Here is a 27,517-nt window from a genome sequence, read left to right on the forward strand (position 1 = left end):
CTTAAGTACTTCTTTTCAGTCTCCAAAATGCCAAGTCATTTTTTAAGAGACTAACATTAAAGCAGAAGTTACTACAGTATGTGTGTAGTCTGTCTCACATCTGAGAAGGAACCTATTGACTCCAAGAGACCAGAATTGACTTGTTAATGAGGACTGTAGAGACCCCACCTAAGGAGGATTGTGAAAATGGCCTCAATGCTTGGCAGGCCCTCCCAGGAAAAGGTGATGTCTGTTTCTCTGCTCTTTGATTCTGCAATGGCGTTTCGAGTTGCTTTGGCCAACACAATGAAGTGGAAGTATAACTGTCCAAGTTCTGAAACTGGGCCCCAAGAGTCTTTGGCAACTTGAGCTGCCATCTGAACAAGACAGGACTAGTCTCTGGGTAATGAGTGAACCCCAAGGTCCATATTCCCCACCATTCCCTTTCTCTATCACCCCAGCTGATCGCCACCCATCCCCTAGAAGCAGAGCTGGCTGACCAGCACCTGACCACAGACTCACAGGTGAACCCAGCTGAGACCAGCAGAAGAGTCCACCTGAGCCCAGTCCAAATTGCTGGTTCACAGAATTGCAGGCTAAATAAATGATGGTGGTTTTAAGCCACTAAGTTGTATGGTGATTTGTTATGTAGCAAAACCTCGAATACCATTCCCAAAAACGTTCTGGGAGACAAGACATGACCATATGTTGAAATGACATTCAACTTCGTGAAGACAGTGAGCCCGATCAATGATTTCTCAAATATTCTACAAACCAGGGTGAAAGAAAGCATGATGAGAATCAAAGTGTAATAACCAAATTAAATTACCCTAAGTAAACTGCATCTTTTGCCATCCAGTGAGGAAAGTACATGCGATATTTAGAAAATGTAAGGTAATTTAATTACTGGTTCACCAGTACAACAGAAAGTTGAGTGATAAAATACTTACTTACCTCAGTAACTTTTCACTTTCACTCTCTTCCCTTTATTTCTCAGAGGTCTACTTTCCACATTCCCATTCCCTAGTTTTTAGAATTCTCATTGCTTCATATCCCCATTGTAGTCCTCTAGCAAAAACAGAAGCAACAGTAGTGTCCACTAATGGAGAGATTTTACTAGGTGCTTTTAACACCTAGTAAAAAATATATAATTCTCATTATATAGTGAATTCTCATAACTATTCCATTAGATAAGTAATAATTAGACCCATTTTATAGGGCAGTAAACCAAGGCTCAGAGAGGTGAAGTAACTTGCCAAGAACATGCGGTTTGAATGTGCTGGAGCTAGAATTTAAGCCACCATCTGTCTGGTTACACAGCTCATGAATTTTCCATTATCTAAACCGCCTCTGAGGAATAAGTGCTAAGTTCATAACATAGACTTTCCACGAGAATGCAAGCTTAAAATACAGTGACTATAAGTAAATGCAAAATAAATACATATGTGTGTATTTATACACATACACATGCACACACACACGGCGGAGGGGGGAGAGAAAATAAAAGACAGAAAAAAGTAATTGTGAAAACTGAAATTCCACCAAAAGAGTTAGAATATTAGTGATTTTGTCCAAAACCTTTCCAAGGCTTAGAGAGAGAATCAGGAATATATAACAGTTAGGGTCAGTGGCATATTAGCCTGGAAATATCTAATAAAAGACAACATTGGATCAATTACCTCTGGCTCTAAAGCATACACATGTAAAAACATCCACAGGGGAACCATCTGAAATTCAAATAATTAACTGTGCATATTGTGAACAGTTTTCCCATAATATAACCACTACAGAAGCATGTGTTTTATTTCATTTAAATTAACAAATAAACATAATCTTATTTATCAATTATTTTAAACTTAAAACTAAATAATTTCCTTTTTTTTTTTTTTTTTTTTGAGATAGAGTTTCGCTCTTGTAGCCCAGGCTGGAGTGCGATGGCACGATCTCAGCTCACTGCAACCTCCACCTCCCGGTTTCAAGCGATTCTCCTACCTCAGCCTCCCGAGTAGCTGGGATTAGAGGTGCATGCCACCACACCCAGCTACTTTTTTGTATTGTTAGTAGAGACGGGGTTTCACTATGTTGGCCAGGCTGGTCTCGAACTCCCAACCTCAGGCAAAGACCTCGGCCTCCAAGAATTATTTCTTTTACTCAGAAAGAAATGTAGGCTTAAAAAGTCAATCTATTATTTTAGGAAGAAGCTTAAATTGTTAAATGTTTACATTCTGCATTAAATTTACTTCCTTCCTCCAAATTATAAACTGGGGGGTGGGGGGTGGAGGAGATGAGAATATTAAAATTTTTCATTTGTGCCCAATTTTCTCAATTTAAATGAATTCGCTCAGTGTCCTTGCAATCAGACCAGCATATAATTAAGTGGCAGTTTGGAGGACAGTGCGTATGTCTCTGAATTGAAATTGGGGAAGGAACATGGGGGCCCTCCCCCTGCATAACCAAAACACAGGCTGAATCAGGCTCTCTCTGCTTGGGTCAGCTGTTGCTCCCCACACCCAGGCAACCCAAACCTGGAATAATCTCAGGCTTTCTCCTATGTCACCCTCTCAGGCAGAGGCCCTTTATCCCACCTTTGCCATCACGGGATACAGACAGAATGCGTCTTCTGTGGATCCAACCTCTAGGCCTCAACTCTTCCTGTCATCTTGGGGGTCCCTCCCCTGTGGCATCTCTTGCCCTCCCCTCCCCATTTCTATGCCAGACAGTCCTCTGTCTTTCACGCAGGTACCTGTGATCCCTACGAAACAAAAGCTTTCCTTTTCCCACCCAGGGGCACACCTCACAAGCCTCTGATTATCACCTTGGTCACTCAGCTCGAAGCTCTGTCCCTGGCAACTCTTCCATTCATCCTCTGCTGCTTCCTGAAAGACCTCTAGCCTACCCCAGGACTCTCCTCCATGATCTCAGGACCCATGCCCTCTTCATGCCCACTGCTCAGTCTCTCTGTGGCAGGGCCCCTCGCTTTTCTGAACCATGGGAAATTCTAGGAAGTTCTTCTAGGAACTCACACGGCTCCCCTGTGTCTCCATGAACCCAGCCTCCACTTCCCTCCTAGCATCCCCTGCACCTCCACGCGCCTGCTCTGCTCTTCCCCATCTGTGACCCCACCAAAGTCAGGACCAATGTCAGGAAACACCTGTTCTCCAAGGTGGAAGACTCAGTGAATGTTCACATTGAAACGGACCCGGTGGTTTTTAAGCTCAAACCCACGCTAAACTCATGAAGCAGCACAGACCATTGCTTGGGCAACTTGAATTCTAAAGTTGCCATTCACTGAACTAAAAGCTGTCTCTTGGTAGCTTTCACTAGATGGCCATGGCTCTGACTTTGGAACTGTTCCCTCTAAGCATTGGAAGGCTGTCATCAAGAAGGATCCTAAGTGTGTACTCCCAGATCTTGTCCCTCCTCTACTCAAATCCTGAATCTCATCAGGATGAACAGCGGGTTTCTAGGCCCCCTTTCTCTGCCCTCTCACCTGGAGCTTCTTCCGGCACCATCCTCCTTCCCCTTCCCTGAGGGCTCTCTGCTGCAGGCACACTTGCCTCTCCCAGCTCTAGCACACAAGCTGGGGAACCACTTTTCCCAGCCATCTGGGCTGACTGCACCTTCACTGCCCTCAGGCTCAAATACCACAACATCAGGCAGGACTCCCCACAACCCTGTGTAAGCCAGTCACAGCCTCCCACCCCCCACCAGCATTCTCTTACCCCATGGTGGTTTATTGTTCTCCATAACATGAATCACCCCCTAAGAAATTACATGTATGTTTGTTTCCGATCTCCTGCACTACACATGAGCTTCATGGGGGCTGAACGTTTTTCTACTTGATTCACTGCTCCAATAGCACCCAGAACACAGTACCTGGCACAGCGTGGGTGCAGTGCTCTGCACGTATATATTAATAAATTAATTCCCACTCCCTTCCATCCTCGCACTCATCCCTCAGCACACACAAACCTCTTTGCTTTCTCTCTGCATTCACTGGCCTGCATATCCAGCTTTCCTAAACAGCAAGGTGATTTTGGATACTGATCTGACATCTGACATCCCAGCAGTTCCTCTCAGCTTTGGGGCCCTTGGATCTTCATAAAGGTGTCTCCCTCCCTCTTCATCTCATTCACACCAGCCCCCCTCCTTCATGTTCCTTCCGGATCCCAAGCCTGCAACTCCCTGAAAGTCTAGATAAGGGTTATGGTCTATGTCATCCTCAGATATGCTGATAAGAAGGCTGAGCAAACAGAGCAAGTTTAAAGATCCCCCTCTCCAGAGGCTCTAAGCCAGAATTTACCTGCTTCTCAGGACCTCTTAGGCAAATCCATGTTCCCACTTAGTCAGCACTGCTTTCTTCCTATTCACAAAGGATCTGTTTAATAACCAGCTCTACCAGTTTTCCAGGTATTAATGTCAAGCTTTTCCCTTTTCAAAAACCAGTACAGTATTCACTTCTTTCTAGTTTTCAGGCACCTCATACTTGACTTTGTTAGTCCTTAAACTGATTTCTAATTCATGCCATTTTATATTTATCCTAAGGTAAACATCAATCTCTCTATCTTCTGAATACATTATTTTAAATTCTGAGCTTAACAGAAGAGTCTCTAGTCACTCTGGTATCATGATCCACCCCTCCCATCTTTGTTTTTATTGTTCATTTTTAATGGATTAAATTTAAATGTTTTTCTAACTTCCTCCTTCACAAACTGTATTTATATTAGAGTCTCTGGTCACGCAGCTTACCTAATTTTCCCCCAGGATCTTTTGAAATCTTGAAATCCTCTTCCCTAAATTGCCAAAGCAGGGATAATTATGTCCAGCCATTGCTTGATTTGTTTTTATAAGCTTAAAAATAGTTATTGCCCTTTTTATTTTGGTGTTCCTTTAAAAAACAACAACAACAACTTATTTTGTTCAATGTTAGTATAGTATTTGACATATCTGTTGAGGAAAGAAAGAAAAAATAAAAATGAACAAATGATGACAACACCAAAGTAAGAACGTATCACAATCTGTTTTCAGCTGACATAAATTCCTAGAAGATCCTTTATCCCTTTTAAGATGGCCATGTTAAAGAAACCCTTGTGGCCGGGCGCGGCGGCTCACACCTGTAATCTCAGCATTTTGGGAGGTCAAGGTGGGTGGATCACCTGAGGTCAGGAGTTCGTAGGCCAGCCTGGCCAACATGGTGAAACCCTGTCTCTATTAAAAATAAAAAAATTAGCCGGGCGTGGTGGCAGGAGCCTACAATCCCAGCTATTCAGGAGGCTGAGGCAGGAGAATCACTTGAACCCAGGAGACGGAAGTTGCAGTGAGCCAAGATCATGCCATTGCACTCCAGCCTGGGGGACAAGAGCGAGACTTCGTCTCAAAACAAACAAAACAAAACAAACAAACAAAAACCCTTGCTTAACCCACCAGCATGTCTGTGGCTCCCAAAACACTTGTCACTACCAAATCAATCATGTATTTCAACAGGGGAATGTTTTCCTCACGTGTTTAGCCTTTTGAGCACTGGCATCTAGACTAAAGCACCCAAGGCTATTGACCCATCAAATACAAAAATGTTAAGTCATCTAGAAAAACCAGATTGATTTAAAGGCTTTCTTTGTGTCCCCTGCACTTCCACAAAGATGGGGAGGGGACAAGTGTGATATGCAAGGTAATCGGATATTGAACAATCCGGACAAACAGACTGCTTTCAAATTCTTCAAATTCTACTATTCTTTTCAAATTATAAAGAGTCATAATCCAGTAGTGATATGGTTTGGTTGTGTTTCCACCCAAATCTCACCTTGAACTGTAGCTCCCATAATTCCCACAGGTTGTGGGAGGAACATGGAAGGAGATCATTGAATCATGGAGGCGTTTTCCCCCATACTGTTCTCATGGTAGTGAATACATCTCATCAGATCTGATGGTTTTATAAGGGGAAACCTCTTTTGCTTGGCTCTCAATTCTCTCGTCTGCCACCATGTAAGATGTGCCTTTCGCCTTCCGCCATGATCGTGAGGCCTCCCCAACCACATGGAACTGTGAGTCCATGGAACCTCTTTTTCTTTATATATTACCCAGACTCAGGTATGTCTTTATCAGCAGCATGAGAACAGACTAATACACATAGTGACTACAGAGATCATTCGATAGGGGAAACAAAAGATAAAGAAACTGCCCATAAGGTAACATTCTAAATTCAGCTATCTCTAAAGCCAGAGTTAGATCAAGGGACAGGATAGTGCTCAAACTGTTGCCAACTCCAGTAATCACTCCTTCCTCAGATTACTTACAATTTTTCTATAAACAGAAATTTAGTCTGTCTCCTTCTGTCTTTCAAACATGTAGTATCAACACACATGTGCACAAATATATTTACACTCATCGAGGAAAACATGGCCAAAAAGACAGAAACGTGAACTTTTGTTAGTTTAAGCATTTCATTTTCTCCCTTAGGATAATTAAATCAAACCAATGACAAAAGTCCCTTGATTGTGAAGCTTTGCAAACTACATCTGAAATATCAGAATATTGTTAATATTAAAATGTTAAGAGAACCCACAGGTGATTAGACCAATGCTATTGGTTCTTCTGGAATATTTCCTTAAGTTATTTTACAAAGCACCCTGTTCTCAGGAAGTACTGATTAAAGTCTCAGGGAAGTGACACAGCCCATGTTATAAGCAAGGAGACAGAAAGCCCTGAGTTCTCCAGCCAAACACTGCAACTATCTGCAAAGCTCTCTCTTCTATGGTAAAGTGAGTTGACCAGGGTGATATCCACTCAAAATCCCACTCCACTTAAAACTATGGGATTGTACGCCTGAGGAGGAGCAAAACGAAGTGCTATTATTTATGCAAAAATGGGCAATTGGGAGAAACACCCACTGAATTCAGTCTCCTCATCTAGGGCAGGAATGCTTAAACCTGAGGGTGTATCACAATTACCTGGAGAGTTTATTAAAACACAGATGGGTGCATCTCACCCTAGAGTTTCTAATTCAGTAGGTCTGCAGACCCAAGAATATGTCTTTATAACAAGTTCTCGTACGCTCAGCTGGTCCATTAAGCTCACTCTGAGAACCACTGGTCTCCGAGGAAGGAATCTGATGTTCACTGATGGCGTCAAGGACTTAGGGGAACAGAAGTTGGGAGGGGCGTCAAGACAGAGGAGCCAAAGAAGATACAGATCAGAGACAGGAGGTGCAAACATGTGAAAAGTCATGAAATTCTTCCAGAAAGTGGAAAAAGAAGGATGAGTTGCATCTTCTTAAATTATATCCAACTATGTCTTACTGCATAATTTGTAAAACAGATATGTTACTTGCTTATGTACTTTTAAAAATTATGTCCACTAAATTTGGATTGTAATGTGATGCACTTTCAGAAAGCAGGTGAAAAAAAGCAAATTCAGTCAGCAAAGAAAACTGTTAATGCATTGGCCCTCCCTCCAGTGGTTCAGGGAGAAGGAGGACCGCTGTCCTTGATACGGAATTGGAATATTTAAGAAGTATATGGTGATCCTAGCCACAACTCAGATAGAAGGAAAGCTCAGAATAAGTTACTCTTTTGGATAAAAGAAGAAGACTACCTCACTTGTGACTACAGATAGCTCAATTTGGAGATTTTACAGAGAACAAGAAATAACATATTTGGCCTCATTTTCGTGCCTTTTTATAATGAGGAAATTATAAAAAGAAAAATTGTAGGTAGAAAGGAAGGACCTATGCCATATGAGAGTTCATCAAAGCTCCCCTGCAGTGGCTTACTGACAAGCTGTAAAACTGTGCTTCTGAATCCTGTCTCTGCCTCCATATAATACGCAGGAACCGCATCCTCCTCAAGGTAACACTCTCATTACATACGGATTCTCAAGTGTCTGGGAATCAGGGCATGGAAGGAGGGTGTTATGAACTGAAAGTGTGTCCCCGCAAAATTCATATATTGAATCCCTAACCCCCAATGTGATAGTATTTGGAGATGGGGCCTCCGGGAGGTTTACATGAGGTCATGAGGTGGGGTTCCCATGATGGGATTAGTGCCCTTATAAGAACAGCCCAGAGAGCTCTCTCTCTCTCCCTCTCTTCTCTCTCTCTCAGTCTTCTCTCGTTCTCCCTTCCTCTCCCTCCCCACTCTTTTGCCCTGTGAGGATACAGAAAGAAGGCAGCTGTCTGCAAGTCAGGAAGCGGCCGCTCACCAGAGCTCAACTATGCTGGCACACTGATCTCAGACTTTCAGTCTCCAGAGCTGTAAGAAATAAACGTCTGCTGTTTAAGCCACCCAGTCTATGGTACTTTGTTAAGGCAGCCTGAGCAGACCAAGGCAAAAGGGGAGTGAATCTCGATCAGCCCAGCAGTTTGGACTCTGAGCTCATAATCAGGACATCATTATCTACCTAGAGACAATTCATCTAACATTGGGCCAAGGACTCAGGAAGAAAAGAGCCTCTGGAATGTTATCACGGTCACCACACTACTAGCGGATCTCAAAGAACAAACACCAGGCTTAGCTTGAGTCCCAGCCCTCCTCCCACAGTCACTCCCCCAACCCTAGCTTCTCCCTAATGCTAACCCAAAACAAGAGATACTCCAGATGACTCAGCCACAAGTGCCCTTGCTATTGATTTGAACTTGATCGGACAGTATGGTTCTGGCTCTTCGACTCTTTCTCAGACACCAAGTCCCATGCCTTTGAACTGGAGTGTTCCTGTGGCCTCTGCTCCTGATCACTGGAAACTGACTCACGAGTTTCCCTCCCAGGAACAGGAAGCCTGCCCTGCACTGCATTCCTAAGATCCTTCTAACCACTGGCAGCTCAGCCTCATGTTGGCCACCTGCATGAACTTCCAACCATCACCTCCCCTCGCTGTGATGCCCCATCCACTTGCTGGGACACCGTGTAAATACCTAACAGCTACTGTTGACTGAGCACCACCGTGTGCCAGAATCTCTGCTTTAATACGCATTATCCCTAATCCTCAACACAATGCTGCAAGGTAGGTAATACTCGTCCCATTTGCAGCTGAAGCACACAAGACTTAGAGAGTTAAATAACTTTCCCAAGATCACACAGCCAGTCAGTAAAAGTTTGCTATGTTCACCTTTCTGTCTGGCTTTAAAGCCTATTTTCTTTCCAATACAACACAGTGTCATTTCTACCCCATTTTGGCACACCCCATCCCTTCCTTGTCCTCCACAGCTGATGTTGCCCTGGACTGGAGCTGGCCACTCTTTTTTTTTCTTATTATTATACTTTAAGTTCTCGGGTACATGTGCACAACATGCAGCTTTGTTACATAGGTATACAGGTGCCATGTTGGTTTGCTGCACCCATCAACTTGTCATTTACTTTAGGTATTTCTCCTAACGCTATCCGTCCCCCAGCCCTCCACTCCCCACCAGGCCCCGGTATGTGATGTTCTTCTCCCTTTGTCTATGTGTTCTCAATGTTCAACTCCCACTTATGAGTGAGAACATGCGGTGTTTGGTTTTCTGTCCTTGTGATATTTTATTGAGAATGATGGTTTCCAGTTTCATGCATGTCCCTGTAAAGGACATGAACTCATCCTTTTATATGGCTGCATAGTATTCCATGGTGTATATGTGCCACATTTTCTTAATCCAGTCTATCACTGATGGACATTTGGGTTGGTTCCAAGTCTTTGCTATTGTGAATAGTGGAGCTGGCCACTCTTATATCCTCTCAACCTCACACTGTTTCAAGCCAGCTGAACCTCCTCCAATGGGGTGTACAGCTGGATCAGTCCCTAGTACAGCACCAGCTCAGGCCCACCACCAAGTCTCTGTCCCAATCCATAAATGAATCCAATTTGGGAGGTCCCACCTACAACCCCATCGATTTCCAATTTCCAATTATAGCACATAAGAACAAGTCTTGTGTGTGTCCTAGGGGGTTGGAGAAAAGAAGAAAGGTGAGAAGGGGCAAAAAGAAAATTAGGAAGAAAAAAGAGAAAGGAAGGAGAAGAAGAGGGTCAAGAAAAAAAGTGGATCAGAGAAGAGAGAAGGAACGAAGATGTGGTACCCCATAAAACAGCATGTGTCAAGTAAGGACACTGTGGGGCTGCTTAGTCAGGAGGGGCAGAGAGCTCAAATCTGGAACTCTAGCAAGATCCCTGGTCTCCTAGTTAAGCCAAAGAAAACTGTTCCTAGTCTGAGAAGAGAATGTGTGTAATGATATCAAGATTACAAATCATAAAAGCAAAGTTTGCTTTTTAATAAATTGGATCAGAAAAAGACAAGGCTATAAAGGACATTTTGGGGACAACTAGGGCAATTTGAACATGAATGCCTTAGATAATAGCACTGTATTAATGTAAAATTTTTTTGAGCATTATGATTTTCATTGAGGTTGTTTAGCAGAATGTCTTTTTTCTTCCAAGATACCAGCTAAAGTATTTAGAGATGAAATGCCATAATGTCTCGACTAACTTTCAAGGGTCATCAAACACACACACATATACATACACACACATACACAACATACACATATGCAGAAAGACAGAAAAATAAGTTAATATGGTAAAATACCAGCAATTGATGAATTTAGTCAAAGGATATATGTCTTGACTATATTATTTTTACAACTTTTCTCAGGTTTGAACTTTTTCAAAATAAAAAAGAAAAGAAATTACAATGTAGCCACAATCTAAGAAGCAAATGTTTCCCAGAGGCCCAGGGTATTTTAATTTGTATAATAAGTTCTTCCAACTGACTTGAAAGCACTGCTATGGGGGGTTAGAAGATCATCCAGCTCTGGAGTCAGGCTGCCTACACTGGGATACCATATAAAGAGCAAGTTTCTTAACCTCTTCAAGCCTCAGTCTCCTCATCTGTAAAATGGTGCCCAAAATGGTATGGAATACAAAGGGTTGATTATGAGAGTTAAATGTAGTAAGTCACAGAAGTTATTATTATTATTGATATGAGAAAAGACAGGATGTATAGTACTATCCTCACTAAAACTGCCCAAATAGAATTCCAAAGAATAAGCTGACCATTTCATTTTAGAACTTTCTTTTTCTTTCTTCCTCTTACATAAAACACAGAGAAGCAATTTCAGAAAGATGGTGTGTGCCAAAAACCACACATACTGGAATCAATCCAGATATCGTATCTTTTAACAAGAGAATGGGGTGGCATTTCTCTACCAAATAAAGTTTCTTATAAACTCTGTTTCTTAACTCTACGTTCAGGGCGAATCACTTGCAATGAAGAAACAGCAACTGTAAGAAGAAGAAATGGATCTTCTTCAATAAGCCAGAGAGTTCACAGAAGGGGGTGGGTGGGGTGGGCAGGGTCCAGGTGGGAAACCCAATCTTCAAAACAGATTCCTTCTTTTGGCAGGAAAAGCTCAGGTCAAGGAACTGAAGAGCTGGCTTCTTCCTTTCCACAGTAACTGCCTTGATGACTGGGAGTGTGGCCCAGACAGAGCACATTCCATAGGGCTGGAGAGCGGGCCTGGGGCCAGCAACCGTTAAACACACTTTTGTATCCTCCAGCAAAAAGAATGTCTGGAACCAACAGCATGTGCCTTGTTCGAAGAACAGATTTCTCCTCCAGCTACTTCTCCAGCTTACAGAAGAAGTGTTTATGCAGTGTGCACCTACCCACACTACAGTTACTTTATAGCTGGGTGCCTCAGTGTGAGATACTTAAGAATATCCCTATTTTTAAAAAGCCTGGAGAATGGCATGCTTCCAACATCAGGATGAACCTAGTCCCTAAATAAAGTTAGCACACATATTAAGAGATACACACAAACTTAAAGAAAAAACAAAATCATGTCTACACAGAGCTTAAAGGTGCCTACTTATTTCCAGAGTCAGAATTATGTTTAAAAAAAAAATTGGGGCCGGGCACAGTGGCTCACGCCTGTAATCCCAGCACTTTGGGAGGCCGAGACGGGCAGATCACGAGTTCAGGAGATGGAGACCATCCTGGTTAACACGGTGAAACCCCGTCTCTACTAAAAATACAAAAAATTAGCCAGGCGTGGTGGCGGGTGCCTGTAGTCCCAGCTACTCGGGAGGCTGAGGCAGGAGAATGGCGTGAACCCGGGAGGCGGAGCTTGCAGTGAGCTGAGATCGCGCCACTGCACTCCAGCCTGGGCGACAGAGCGAGACTCTGTCTCAAAAAAAAAAAAAAAAAAAGGATCCAGGGAGACATACAAGTTGTTATGAAGGACACTAAGGCATGCTGCAGACACCGCAGAACTCGATCTTTTTGCGGCTATGCTGTGATGTGCGAGAGCGCACAAAACATCGGTCCTTACTCCCTGCAACCCTAATCCCCTGGATCTCCTTCCCCATTGTAAAGAACCTTATCATATGTTCTTACCTTAATCATTAACTTCTCTGGATGGTCCAAAAACAAAAAAGCCATGGGCTGTTTCTAATGTATATTCTTGCTCTTTCCATTTTTCTAAAACTATTAATTAAACATTAAGCCAACCTATTTAAAAGAGGGAAAAATGGGAAATAACCTAAAATCCTAACAACTGAATGTCACTTAAGAACCTACAAAACATACACTCAATGAATAATACACAGCCATTAAAAAGTGATGGATAGGCTGTTCTGTCTATGGAGTAGCCATTCGTTCATTTATTTACTTTCTTAAAAAAAAAAGTAACGGTTAAGTATTAAAATAGGAAAATGTCCATTATTAAATACAAAGGAGCATGTCACAATAGTTATATGAATATAAGTTATATTAAGAGCTATGTAAAAGAAGTATTCATAAACAAAAATCTGAACTCTAACACAAGAGACATTAACAGCAGTTTGGGGAGTGCATAATGAGCTTTTGACAGATGTCTTGGCTGGGCACAGTGGCTCATGCCTGTAATCCCAACACTTTGGGAGGCCTGTAATCCCAGCACTTTGGGAAGTTGAGGTAGGCGGATCACAAGGTCGGGAGTTTGAGACCAGCTTGGCCAACATGGTGAAACCCGGCTCTACTGAAAATACAAAACTTAGCCGGGAGTGGGGTGCACGCCTGTAATCCCAGCTACTTGGGAGGCCGAGGCAGGAGAATTGCTTGAACCCAGGAGGTGGAGACTGCAGTGAGCCAAGATCATGCCACTGCATTCCAGCCTGGGCAACAGAGCAAGACTCTATCTCAAACAAAAAAAGAGAGCGCTGTCTTTTTTGCTTGTTCTTTAGTTTCCTTAATGAGGTAATACTCTTTTTGTAATGAACGATAAGAACAGTATTTTTTTCTTAATAAGTAAAAGGAAGCCAGGTCTGGTGGCTCACATCTGTAATCCCAGCTATTTGGGAAGCTGAGATAGGAGGATAGTTTGAGGCCAGGAGTTTGAGACCAGCCTGAGCAATGCAGTGAGATCCCTGTCTCTAAAAAAAAAAAAAAAATATATATATATATATATATATATATCTTATATATAGAAAAGAAAAATAATAAACCTAGGATACAGGTTGATTTCTTATTTTAAATTCCACAGTCACCTAAGGGAGCTAAACTCTAAGGCGTCTGTAACATGCATGAATAAATACACTGTGGATCAACCCAGCGAGCATTTTCATACCAGCAAGGCCCCAGATGGACACCCTGGTAACAAACTCCTCTTGTTTGGGGGAATGTCCCCAAATCCCGATATAGGAAAGAAGCTTCAGGGCCTCTATGAAAATATTTACACATGAGAGAACACAGACACACACACCCCAAATCCACATGAGAAAATTGAAGAAATAGCATATCATGAAAAACTAAAATGGTTTGAAATTCTTCAACTAATGATGACCTTAATCACAGAGATCCCTATTCCAACTTATTTGCCTTGTGTAGAAGACTTAGGTGCTAAGGGGAATCCATACACTCATGATGAGGGTGTGCTAAAGTTGATGAACTTTAACTAAATAGGTTTAGTACAGCACCAAGGAACACAGTTTCCCAGACAATAGCCCACCAGTGCCTATTCTCCTTGAACACAATGGAAAGGCACATGACCCTCGGGAGCTAGAGGAAAACTCACCTAGAGTGAGTTGGAGTCTACTGTGCTCCTCGGTGGGAGTAAGCAGCAAAAAGGTAACAAGAGATGTCCTAAAGTCAAGAAGGTAGCAGCCCAGGGCCCATCCAACACGAGATCAGTGAGTAAGCCCAGAGACTTAATATGATGGATCTGAGACACTAATGCCTAATGCCACAAGGCAAAAAAGTCAGACTGGACAGAAGGACCTTAGTCAGCCACAGGTTTACAACTCAGTCTCCAAATCCTCCTCTTACAAACCTCCTGGCATTGTTTAATCAATTATCCCGACAGGGCTTCTGATGAATAGCTCCCCCATTCATCTTCACAGTTAAATTCTCCAGTAGTTAAATATGCACGTTTTCACAAGGTTTCCAACAACCTGAAAACATTTTATGAGCTGACATTGCACGTTCTGGGGAGTATTTCCAAACCAATCACTGCTCATCATTGTCTCTGCTGTAGTGAATCTGGAATGAGCCAACACCGAGAAATGATGGTACAGAGAACCTATCAGAGGCAGAAATATCCATACTATAAAATTAGAAATAAAATAATGCCAAGCATCTGCTCTTTAAAAAAAATCAATCTCCGTGTGTAAAAAGAAAATGAATAAAAATACTTGTCCTACCTACCCCATTGGTTTCATTCATTGAACAAATATTCCTGAGAGCTGGGTACTGAGGTACGATGGTGATGAATAGCAAATAGACTCTTGCTCTACTGGAACTTACAGTAATGGGAGAGAAGAGGCGAAACAATCAAAATAATGAATCAACGATATGAAACATTATAACCCCTCTGAAATAAAGGAATACAGATCTCTAAAAGCAGGAAGAGTTTCCTTATGGCTTGAGCACAAACTGAAGGCTAAGCACCAGGCAAAGGGAAAAGGGTGAAAAGAGTGTTCCAGCCAGGACCAACTGGAGGTACGAAGGCCCCATGGCAGGAAGAAATGTATTTAAAGATCTTAAAAAGGGGAAGGACGCTGGGCGCAGTGGCTCACGCCTGTAATCCCAGCACTTTGGGAGGCCGAGACAGGTGGATCACGAGGTTAGGAGATCGAGACCATCCTGGCTGACATGGTGAAACCCCATCCCTACTAAAAACATAAAAAATTAGCCGGGCGTGATGGCGGGCGCCTGTAGTCGCAGCTACTTGGGAGGCTGAGGCAGGAGAATGGCGTGAACCCAGGCGGCGGAAGTTGCAGTGAGCCGAGATCGCGCCACTGCACTCCAGCCTGGGCAACAGAGCGAGACTCTGTCTCAAAAAAAAAAAACGGGAAGGAGACTCATGGATGGAACACAGATTGTCAGGGACGAGTTATAAGAGTCACACCATAGAGGGAGGTGAAGGCCTTATTAGGAATTGTGCTTTTGCCGGGCGCGGTGGCTCAAGCCTGTAATCCCAGCACTTTGGGAGGCCGAGACGGGCGGATCACGAGGTCAGGAGATCGAGACCATCCTGGCTAACACAATGAAACCCCGTCTCCACTAAAAATACAAAAAAATTAGCCGGGCGTGGTGGCGGCGCCTGTAGTCCCAGCTACTCGGGAGCCTGAGGCAGGAGAATGGCGGGAACCCGGGAGCCGGAGCTTGCAGTGAGCCGAGATCGCGCCACTGCACTCCAGCCTGGGCGACAGAGCGAGACTCCGCCTCAAAAAAAAAAAAAAAAAAAAAAAAAAAAAAAAAAAAAAAAAGGCCGGGCGCGGTGGCTCAAGCCTGTAATCCCAGCACTTTGGGAGGCCGAGGCGGGCGGATCACAAGGTCAGGAGATCGAGACCACAGTGAAACCCCGTCTCTACTAAAAATACAAAAAATTAGCCGGGCGCGGTGGCGGGCGCCTGTAGTCCCAGCTACTCAGGAGGCTGAGGCAGGAGAATGGCGGGAACCCGGGAGGCGGAGCTTGCAGTGAGCCGAGATCGCGCCACTGCACTCCAGCCTGGGCAACAGCGTGAGACTCCGTCTCAAAAAAAAAAAAAAAAAAAGGAATTGTGCTTTTATCATAAGTACAATATAAAGCCATTGATGGGTTTAAGGAATGACAGTGACATAGTCAGATTTGCATTTTGAAAAGATTTCTCCTAAACTTGGGGATGACAGGAAAGAGAGAGAAGGGAGAATGGATATGAGGGAAGTTGTTAATAGGCTACTGCAATAGTCCTGGCAAAAGACAGGGATAGCTCAGTCCTAATGAGGTGACCAAGGAGATGGAAAGAAGTGAATGGAGTCAAGCTATTCAAGAGGGAAGAGCCACAGGACTGAGTGACAGATGGGATACAAGTTAGGAGAGAAAGAATGACATCAAGGATGGCTCCTAGGTGCCTGGCCTGCCCCAGTGAATGTTTGACTGCACCATTTGCTGGAGATAGGGAACAGGTTTGGGGTAGAGCCTGTGAAAGTTGAGGAACCTTTAAGATAGTCCAGTGGAGAGACAAGGTGGCAACTGGATAATCCAGTCTTGGAGAGAGATGCAGGCTAACGATAAAAATTATGGGCCCATCATGATAGAGATGCCAACTGAAGTGCTGCCCAAGAAAAAGTTACAGAATGAGAAGAGATGACATTTCAGCATCAAGCCTTGAAATACTCAGTCAGACCTTTTAGGAAGTTGCATGAATCAAGGAAGATAAGGTATATGAATATGTTTTATAAACCGTAAAGCATTATAAAAATATTGGTTACTCTAAAAGATGAAAGGGCATGGAAATTAGTATTTATCTGACATTAAAAGCTATAGATCAAGCTCAACAAGGCCATCAGTTGTATAGAACTCATGAGGAGTTTAATCCATATCAAAGCTCCAAAAGTCCAGGAGAACAGATTAAATTTGCTGTGAGCCCAAGAGGCTCTCAGAAGGGGACTTAGGGTTACTCATAACCAGCAGGCTATTTCTTCTTGCAGAACCCACAAATGAGTCCCATATTTGGGCCTCTGCAATCAGTTGGCTGCAGCTCCCAGGCGGGCTGACACACACTGCAACCTCACATCTGCAGGACTCTTGCCCCTTCTCTCTTTTTTAAAGGGCCTTTGTCCTTTGTTCCCCAGCCTCACAGGCAGGACAGAAGAGCCTTTGCTTCTGTACTTCTTAAAAGCATTAGAAAGAGACTTCATTCTGCACACTTCGGGGAGGACCAGGACCCACGACTCCACAGGAAGTAACACACAAGTAGCACACGACACACTTCTAGACGCTCTCTGCGTCTTCCAGCACCTCAACATCCAATTTTAAAACAGCAGGAAAGATTCAGTTAGAGCCCAAAACTAAATTTAAAAATTAAAAAAGAAAAGAAGTAAATAAATTAATTAAACAGCAGGAAAGAGAGAGACAGTCAAGCTTTGCAAAAAACAACTTTTATTTTTCTTTTGGGAAAATGGGTTTAAACTATAGTCATTCTCTGGAATTCAAAGTAGTTTTGCCCTTAAAAGGTTGACCTTAGAATCATTCCATCCAGCTGCATAAATCCGATACAATTCAGCTCAGGCCACTGGGAAAGACACTGAGTGGGAGGCTGAGCCAGATGACCCTCAGTGTTTCTCTGCTCCAAGAGTCTGATCCCATAAGTGGGAACCAGATGTTCCGCACACATCATCTCCAATTAGGGAATCAGCATCTTCCAAAAACAACTCTTTCTCTTTGCTAATAATGTGGCCCAATGGCCCTCAGAACTCTGATTAACCAAGTATTGGGTTCAACATGGATATTTTATCAGCCAGGAGTCTGCTCTTACCTACTTTCCCGGTTGGGCATCCTTGGGTCCCTTTCCTAAATATATGGCAACCCAGCCACCAGGCATGTGCCAAAATCTGCTTACTCGACACCCCTTACCCAGAGAACTAATGTAGTCTCTCTCCACTGATCTCCACACTCAAGCCTTGGGTGGCATCAGCCCCAGATTTCCGGCCCGAGCACCTCAATGCAGTGGCCACTCGCTATTTTATCCTTTCGTCCAGTGATCCTCAAACCTGGCTGCATATTACAATCATCTGGAGAAGTGGTTATGTTTGGTTTTTTCCCAGCATTCTACTTTAAAATATGCAAATTGGAGCAAAGTTGAAAGAATTTTATAATGAATACCATATGCCTACCTCCTAAATAACACCATTAATATTTCATTGTTCCTGCTTATCACAAACCTACCCGTTGATATATTCATCCATTACCCCACTTTATTTCTTATGCATTACAGAGTAAATGGCAGACCTCAGTATAAATACAAATCCCATCTGGAGATTATTTTTAAAAATTTTACGCCCCATCTCCAGAAATTTTAATTTAGTCAGTTTTGAGTGGGGCTCAGGCATTAGTATTTTTTTTTAAATCTCCCCAAGTAATTCAAATGTGCAACCCAAGGAATAGGGGAGAATGCTTCTGCCTCCCATGAGCCCTGCCCAGAGAGGGTGGGAGAGGCCAGTGGGTGGAGCCTGAGGAACACCATAAGCTATACAGGGTACGCAGCCAGCAGCCTGCCATCTTCTTGCACGTACGCGCCCACACATGACACCAACCATCGACAAATGAAGCAAAGGCCAAGGAATGGGGTGGGAGGTGGAAAGAGAAAATTCCCTTCATTCCTTTAGAAATGAGGCTGCAGAAGGGGAAATTCAGGTCTAAAGACAGACACCCCCTGAGCTTCCACACTGAAACACGGCCCCTGCCCCTGCACCTGCACCTCCAACCATCCTTCCCAGGTTCCTCCCCCATTATTCTGCCTACCAAATACAGTGGAAGCCTGCATGGAAATGGGGTCGCAGGGCTTCTCAAAATCCAGCAAAAGGAAGCAAGTGGGATTAGCAATAAACCCTGCCTAGATTTTCTAGTCTAGACAGTTCAAAACCAAAGTGCCAAGGTGGCAGAAGCTACTGGTAAGCAGCATCTCCACTTCTGTCCTCTAAGAGACCCAGAGCACACAAGTGAAATGGTTATGCAACAACACAACGATTACAAAATAAGACTGTGGGGACAGTTAATACTTACAGGGGCTTGGAAAAAGGAATGACAAATAATAACTCAGGAAAGAATCTTGGTATAACCCACTGGGCATCTAACTACATCATTAGTAGCCATTTCCAAAAGACCTGGAAAATTAATTTCATTTTGAAGGCAATAAATTATAGATAGATAGATAGAAAGAAAGACAGACAGATAACCATATGTAACGACAAATCTTGTTTTGTTTAAAAAGAAATGTAGGGCTGGGCACAGTGGCTCACACCTGTAATCCCAGCACTTTGGGAGGCTGAGGCGGGTGGATCACTTGAGGTCAGGAGTTTGAGGCCAGCCTGGTCAACATGGGGAAACCCTGACTCTACTAAAAATAGAAAAATTAGCTGGGCGTGGTGGTGCACACCTGTAGTCCCAGTTACTTGGGAGGCTGAGGCATGAGAATTGTTTGAACCTGGGAGGTGGAGGTTGCAGTGAACCAAGATCATGCCACTGCCCTTCAGCCTGGGTGAGAAAGCAAGACTCTGTCTCAAAAAAAAAAAAAAGAAATGTAGAAGCAGTTTCCAACACTGCCTTATAGTTCAAACTTGATGCCTTACAATTAGCCTTTTCTGAAGAGATTCCTCACAATCTTAGTAATCATATCAGCTTTGTGAAATCAATAGGTATTATCATTTCACCTTACAAATGAAGCAGAAGAGACCAAGATAAATAAAAACAAATCAGAGACCATGGAGTACAAGGAACCCAAAAATGCAAGTATCTTGACTTCTGGACAACTTCTAATCTCAAAGCATTTTAAGAAAACTTGAAGTCAAGGCCATATAGAATAATCACTCTTAAAATAGACTTTATGATAGAAAAGATGAGCTTGAAAAGCAGAAAAAAAGAAAATAGAATGTCCCAGGTCTAATTCCACAGGCATTTCAGAGGGTTGCAGAAATAGCTGTCTGTTGATGAAACACAGGTAAAACACAGTGCATGCCTAGACCTAGATTATCTCAGTGCAGTTTACACAGGTGAGTATCTGTTAAATCTGTCTGAATTTCGGGAAAGTCCACAATTTATCTCTGAGTGGCCCGTAAGACACCTACTTTATGTTTTTTGTAGTTTTTTTTTTTTTTTCCTGCATTTGTTGGCAGAATATAGTGGGCAACTTTTTAAAAGCAAGAGATTTGGCCAGGCATGGTGGTTCATACCTATAATCCCAGCACTTTGGGAGGCCAAGGCAGGAGGATCACTTGAGCCAAGGAGTTCAAGACCAGCCAGGGCAACAATCTCTCTCTCTCTCTCTTATTCTCTCTCTATATATAAATAGATAAAATATATATTTACACATAATATATACTATATATGTTTATATATATTAATATATACATTTAATCAAAGATTGGTGGATAAACATAAATACAGCACAAATACAGCACAATTACTTCAGATCATTCTTCATATTGTATATACACAAACCAATGAACATAACCTGAAAGAAACTTGTAGACGGCAATGAAATGCATATAGCTTTTTCTCCCCTCGCTCAAAAAAAAAAATGTTTAAATACACACACTTAGAATTTCATCAGCACACTCTCTCTTGTGACAAATGATTCAGAAATAAATAGTGGGTGCAAAGAAACTATATGATAACATTTGAATAACCTTTATTCAATGAAAAAACAGAAGCAGCCATAATGATTAAGATACACTCAGTTACCGATAACTAGTTGTGCCCTAAAGGGCATTATCAAAGAGGAATTATGCTGTAGAGAAAAGCGATATATTCATACACAATGAGAAAATAAACTGCAAGATTAATGCATGCAAGTTTATACTTTATTTATATAGAGATTATTTCTATACATATCTCTATATACAGAGATAACTCTATATCTCTCAAGAGATAATCTGTTTCTACATATAAAGCAAGAGATTTTACACACATATAAAATCTGTATTTCTAACATCTTTTGAAGTCAGATCATCTGAAAACACTGGGTCCAAATTAAAAATGGTAAGGGTCCGTTGGAGCTGAGTGGCAGCTGCTTCCTTTAAGCAGGTCCTGAACTTTCCTATCCCCTCCGTCCCTCCTCCTCCCTATGATGTCCCTGACCAGCTCCACTCCTTCATGTGCCCTGACTCCTGAGCTCAAATCAACCGAGATGGTGATTTGAGGTGGTTCTGGAAGGTGGCAATGGCAGGCCTGGTATGATGTAAAGGTTAGGAAGTCATGTCATATTGTTTTCAAATAGTGGTGAGTGGGAAAAGAACGTAAGACACTGGTCAGGCAGTGACACAGGGGTCAAGAAGCTGAGTGACTCAGTGTGCTGTCATTCCCCCTGGGTGATGAGAAATGAGACGACTGGGGCTGTCCTGACTCGGGCAGTAAGTGACGCAGCTGAGGCAGGCAGCTGGGTCTCCACTAAGTTTGTGTTCTTCCAACACATAGCCCACTGCAGCACTGGGCACAGAGCTGCTCAGGAAACATCTGTGGAAGAGAGCCGTGGATGAAAACCTCAACGAGAAACACATACTCTTTTCACCAACTGCCTGTGAGGGCCTAGAGTGGCCCCATGCATGGTGGGATGAGGCGAAGGTCTGACGGCATCTCAAAGATGTGATCTGAGAACTTGGAAGCTGTGGGACAAAACTCAAGACTCACAACGAGAGCGGTAAATGATGCTACTCTGGGAAAAAGAAATTTCAAAATAGTTGCATCGTAAGTAATTGAATATGTCTGCCTGGTGTGCCCTATTGACAGAGGAACTAGCATCAAGTCTGAGCTCAGGAGGGGAAAGATCTGTGTTGAAAATAAGCATGTTCAGGACACACGGGGAGGGAAGAACACCAGAGCTTTGTGCCTGTCATCTCTGTTCTAATAGATCCCAGCTCTAGTGTATTGTACCCATTTTCTTTCATGAAACGTTTCCTTTTAGCCTGATTTTCCTGTTCCTACCCTCCAGGGTCAGGATGGCAGGCTCTGCCAGGCTGACTAAGTAAAGCACAGCAAGGATGGGTCATGAGGCCAAGACATCAAAAAGCACAGGCTGCAACTGGTCCTACCAGTCCTTATTTTAAAATAAGAACACTGCCGGCCGGGCGTGGTGGCTCACACCTGCAATCCCAGCACTTTGGGAGGCGGAGACGGGCGGATCACGAGGTCAGGAGATCGAGACCATCCTGGCTAACATGGTGAAATCCTGTCTCTACTAAAAATACAAAAAAATTAGCCAGGTGTGGTGGCGGGTGCCTGTAGTCCCAGCTACTCGGGAGGCTGAGGCAGGAGAATGGCGTGAACCTGGGAGGCGGAGCCTGCAGTGAACCGAGATGGCGCCACTGCACTCCAACCTGGGTGACAAAGTGAGACTCCATCTCAAACAAACAAACAAACAAAAGAACACTGCCTGGCTCTTTCAATCCCCGGCCTTGAGACACGCTGGGACTTCTGAGTGGGCAGGTATAAAAGGGATCAGTCAGAAATGGAGAGAGCAGGGAGCCTAACTCAGATATAGAATGGACCCCCAAGAAGGGATCCTGGGGAGGCCACGTCAGTTTCTTGGGCTCCATCTAGCTTGATCTGGCATCAGTACCTGGTGGTACTGTACCTGCGGATGATGGGTGAGTCCAATCAGCCTCACAGGAGGGGCAGCAGAATATTCTAGCCAGCAGTTCTCAAATTTTACATGCACATGGATCATGTGGTGATCTTCAGATTATAATTCAGGAAGTCTAGAGGAGGGCCTGAGATTCTGAATTCGTGACAAAAACCCCCAGGAGATGGATGTTGCCAGACCATGGACCACGCTTTGAGTAGTCACGCTCCAAGCCAGTGGTTCTCAACCTTGGTTTCACTTTGGAAGCACTAGGAAAGCTTTTAAAATGCCTGATGCCCAGGCCACATCCCAGAACCAATTAAATCAGAATCTCTTGGGTTGGGAGCCAGGCATGAAAATTGTTTAGGCTCCCAGGTAAGTGTGATGTGCAGCCAAGACTGAGACTCTTTGCTTTAGACCGTGGGGATGGGCAGAGCCGGAGCTTCATCGTTCCATTGGGTTCACCTGGCCTGGGGCAGCTCAGGGGAGTGGTCACCCAGGCTGAGTTGCGCAGGTGACCACAGGCTCAGTTAAAAAGGTTCCAAACTGGTGGGCAGCAACCCCAGGTCTGGAAAAACACAACCAGAGAAAGGGGGAGGCACTTGCTGGTGCCCAGGGCTTACCCCAAGCATTGCAGACACCTGTAAAAAGCAGGCCTGCTTTCAGACTTCCCCAACCAGTGGTCCAGGCTCCTAAAATACACGACATGGGATTTCTCTGTATAGGCTCCAAAGCTACTAGAGCTATAGGCTGAAGGTCCTCAGGATTTCTACTGAGAGGGAGGAGGTGGGAAGGGCAAACTAGGAAACAATTTTCCACTGGCCACCAACAAAATTCCTCATTAATCTCTAAGAGTGACCAGCTCCTCTCTTCGCGTCTCCTGCTCTTTATTGATGCACTGGTCCCTGTTCCTCCACAATGTGACCCCCCTTGATCGCCAGCTACTCCAGACATTTACAAAGTCAATTCTGCAATTTCCAAATGCCAGATAGAAATCCCCTCCAAAGACTCTTAATGATGCACACAAATAATGTGACACCATCCAGAATGGCACGGTCTGCTAAAGGCTCCGAGTCCTTGCAATAAGGTAGGAGAACCTGACACAAGATCCCAAGCCCTGAGTTCAGGTCCTCACATCTATCAGGACTGAGCAAAGCTCTAGGAACACTGGCAGAGTTAAAGCCCAGAGGAGGAGGGGAAGACCTGCATGAACAAAAGAAAGAGGAGCGCAAAGGAGACAAAAAGGGAAAGAGAAGGAGAGAAAGGAGAGGAGGAAAAGGGAGCCTGGGTGGAGAATGGGAAGGTGGAGCATTGGCAAAGAATGGGAAGGTGGAGCATTGGCAAAGGCCTCCAGCGTCCTTTGGGGTCAGGGGTAGCAGTGACCTAGCCTGAGGATAAACCCAGATTCTCTGAGGGCCTGTGCTTATAAAATGGATTCATGTTTACCAAGTTTTAAAAAGGAATGAAGTGACTTAGAGAAAACATATCAAATGAGGTCAAATAAAATTCAACATGGGTGTAGAGAAGGATTAGTCATGTGGGAGAACCAGGAAGTAGAGAATGAGAAAAAAAATAAGTATGGGGCTAGAAAACAGTCCAGATCCCACAGAAATTAACTAGGAAAAAAGTCACAGACAAAAAATGTATGCCCATGAGTCCCAGCCCTGCTCTTGAGATCAGTTAGCCAGGCAGGCAGTGGTTGAGCTCAAGCAGGGATGAATGAATGTGGGGGCCAGAGCCCTCCACTGAGAGGCAGAAAAGCCAGCTTCTACTGTTGTCTGCTTTGAATCCGAATCTTGAGAATACTGTGAAATGTCTTTAATAAGCACAGTGGTTTTTCTGGTTTATGATGTCAGACAGCCACTCGTTTCATGTATTCTCCAAAAATAGAGTTTGCTCCAAAAATAAAGAGTAAAAGAAGTCAACAAAGGGTTAGGTTTCGAGTACAGAGGCACAGGGTAGCTTCTGGAGGAAGAGCTCTCTCTCTTTAGTTCTTGGGCAGTAAGCTCACCTGCCAGCAGTCAAGGTCTAATTAGTGTCTAGCAGCAAGAGGGAACAGAGCTTCTCTGGAATGCTCCGGGGGGATGGGACTGCACGATGAGGTGGGGGTCCTGGCCAGTGCACACGTGATGCTGGTGGTGGACATCACTGCACAGACCTGTTCCCTCGCAGCCTCTACTTTAGAGGTACAGTCTCTGGGACAGTAGCTTTTACCACTGTCAGATCAGCAAACCTTTTGAAAACGTGATGACAGATGCACATATGCACTACACATACGATACCCTGAAGGGCATTTCTGGAAATTCCCAGACCCTCTTGAGGCCATGAACTCAGCTTAAGAACCTTCAGTCTGTAGGTTTCAACTCTCACAGGTTTCTTTCAGTAGAAAACACACTGCTCTGGTCACCACCACGAGTCCTTGGGAACCTTATGAAACTCTAGTTAACCCCCAGTGCTATGGGTTGAATTGTGTCCCCTGCTAATGTGATTTGGCTGTGTCCCCACCCAAATCTCATCTTGAATTGTGGCTCCCACAGTTCCCATGTGTCATGGGAGGGACCCGGTGGGAAGTCATTGAATCACAGGGATGGGTCTTTCCTGTATCATTCTCGTGATAGTGAATAAGTCTCATGAGATCTGATGGTTGTATAAAGAGGAGTTCCCTTGCACAAGCTTCTCTTGCCTGCCACCATGTAAGATGTGCCTTTTGCCTTCCACCAAGACTGTGAGGACTCCCCAGTCATATGGAACTGTGAGTCAATTAAACCTCTTTCCTTTATAAATCACCCAGTCCTCGGTGTGTCTTTATTAGCAGCATAAGAACGGACTAATATACCTGCAAATTCATATGCTGAAGCCCTAACCACCAACGTGACAGTATCTGGAGACTGGGCCTGAGGGTTAAATGGGCTGAAAGGATGGTGCCCTCATGGTGGGATTAGCAACTTCATCGGAAGAGGACATAGCAAAAAGGAAGAAAGAAGATGCTCTCTCTACCACATGAGGACATAGTGAGAAGGTGGCCATCTGCAAGCCAGGAAGAGAGCCCTAACCAGGAACAGAATGAGCCAGCACCTTGATCCTGGACTTCCCAGTCTCCAGAACTATAAGAAATAAATGCCTGTTGTTTAAGTCACCCATCTGTAGTATTCTGTTATAGCAGTCTGAGCAGACTAATATGCCCAGATACTCTCAATGCCAAAATACAGTCTACCTGTTCCCATGTGTGCCATAAGAGCCTCTAAAACACTAGTCCCCCCATTTCTGCCCCCTCCACCAACCACATGACAAGGCGGTGAATGCCTTCCAGAGGACTATCTACCACACAGCCCCAGGACAGAGGAGACTGGCTGGGCCCTCGAAGAAGAAATCTTAAACAGCAGAAGCAAGGGCAGAAATGCAACATCAGAGCTACCAGGCAGTGGGGAAGGGAAGAGAGGATGGAGATTGAAAGTTCAGAGGAAATGCTGGTACAGAGCTAGCGGTCTTTTAGACATGTTCCAATAAATCTGGCTAACTTAATACTCCCTCTACATCCATCAAGGAGTCCGTAAGCACTATTGACTCAGGCTGTTCTTCTAAAGAAAACACAGCAGGCTTCAGGCAGGTGTTGTTAAATTGCTCCAACCAGGCAAAGCTGCTGACTCTCAATTAGTATTTTTATACACCATTGTGAGCCACCAAATAATAGACCTTTACAAATCCCGAGTCAATGCCAGCTCCTCCAAGCCACCTTCCCGGCCTGGTCACTCCATTTGCTATGGGCTTTCTTCATTGTTCGCATACCTCTCTGCTTCATCTCTCCCCTGTGGTTGTTCTGTCCGCCCCGCTAGGCCTTCACTCCTCAGGGGCAGGGACTGAGTCTTGTATGGCTTTTTCATTCCAGAAGGCTGGATTCCAGGTTCTGCACTCAGGGGCGGCCCAGTCATTATTGTTGGCCGGCTGCTTTTCCTGAGAAAGCACAATCAGGCCTTTTGATTCCCACACGCACACTGCCTGCTCCCAGCCACTCTGCTCTCCAGTGAAGGAACTTCTCGGCCCATTCACAATCCAGGCACAGTTTAGGGATCAGGGGAAGAGCAGCCACACCCAGAAGTGCCAAAAAGTGCCACTGAGGTTTTTGGCATGCTGAGTAGAAGTAGAAGGAAATAAAGTAGTTCCTTTATCTGTGAGATGCAGGCGTCATTCTCAGCCATCTCACAGGTCCCGACCAGACCCTGCATTCTATAAATTTGGGAAAATGTTATTTTGGGATGTGGTGGACACTACTGCTTGACCATTCAATATCCATCCTACCCATCCTCCTTACTATCAGACCAATTTTCTTCAGGGTGGCAAGTATTAAGCTAACACACTCACACCTTCCTGGCCTCTTCTGCAGCTAGAGATGGCCAGTGAAATCTAAGGGAATTCTGCTGGAGGCCTCAGAGAAAGCCCCGGCTTGTGCTAATATAGGTACTACCCTTTCTGCTTTGCTCCGCCACTTTCTTCCACCAGTGAGGCTGATGACAGGCTGGAAGTGAAGCAGTCATCTTGTAGTCATGAGGACAAAGGTGACAGACAGCCTCACGGAGGGGACCCGTTGGCTCTGATCAAGCACTACACTAGCCCTGGAGGGCCTAGCTCAGGACTGTTCGGTCCACGAGATAAATAGGCCCTTACATGTTTAAATTACCAAATGCTAAAGCCAAGGGACAGATAAGCTTGTCATCTTCATACTTTTATTCTTGTCATTTTGTTGCTGCTGCAGCTTTTTGTTTGGTTTTTCTAAAAGCAAACTTGGCTCAAGTAATAGTTCCTCAAAAAAAGCTATGGGGGGAAGAAAACATCTACCTACCAGGATATTTTTCTTTCAGTTGGCAAATACCAAAGAACAAACTTCTCCATGAAAGGAGTCTACGTTTCATGAAAGATCAAAGGTCTCGAAGTCTCCCAAATTGCAAACTCTTTTATAGTAACATAGCCCAATAGGGAAGAACCATCAGGTACCTCATTAAAGCTT

At 44.0% G+C, this 27,517-nt stretch overlaps 1 protein-coding gene across 1 annotated transcript in view; it reads right to left on the bottom strand.

Annotated features, from left to right (window-relative positions):
• The window catches only part of CREB3L2 (cAMP responsive element binding protein 3 like 2), a 128,264-nt gene that overhangs the window by 83,590 nt on the left and 17,157 nt on the right, over positions 1-27,517 (bottom strand). The window lies entirely within an intron of this gene.

The sequence above is a fragment of the Macaca mulatta genome, chromosome 3 (genome assembly GCF_049350105.2).
Source record: "Macaca mulatta isolate MMU2019108-1 chromosome 3, T2T-MMU8v2.0, whole genome shotgun sequence".
Lineage (NCBI taxonomy): Eukaryota > Metazoa > Chordata > Mammalia > Primates > Cercopithecidae > Macaca > Macaca mulatta.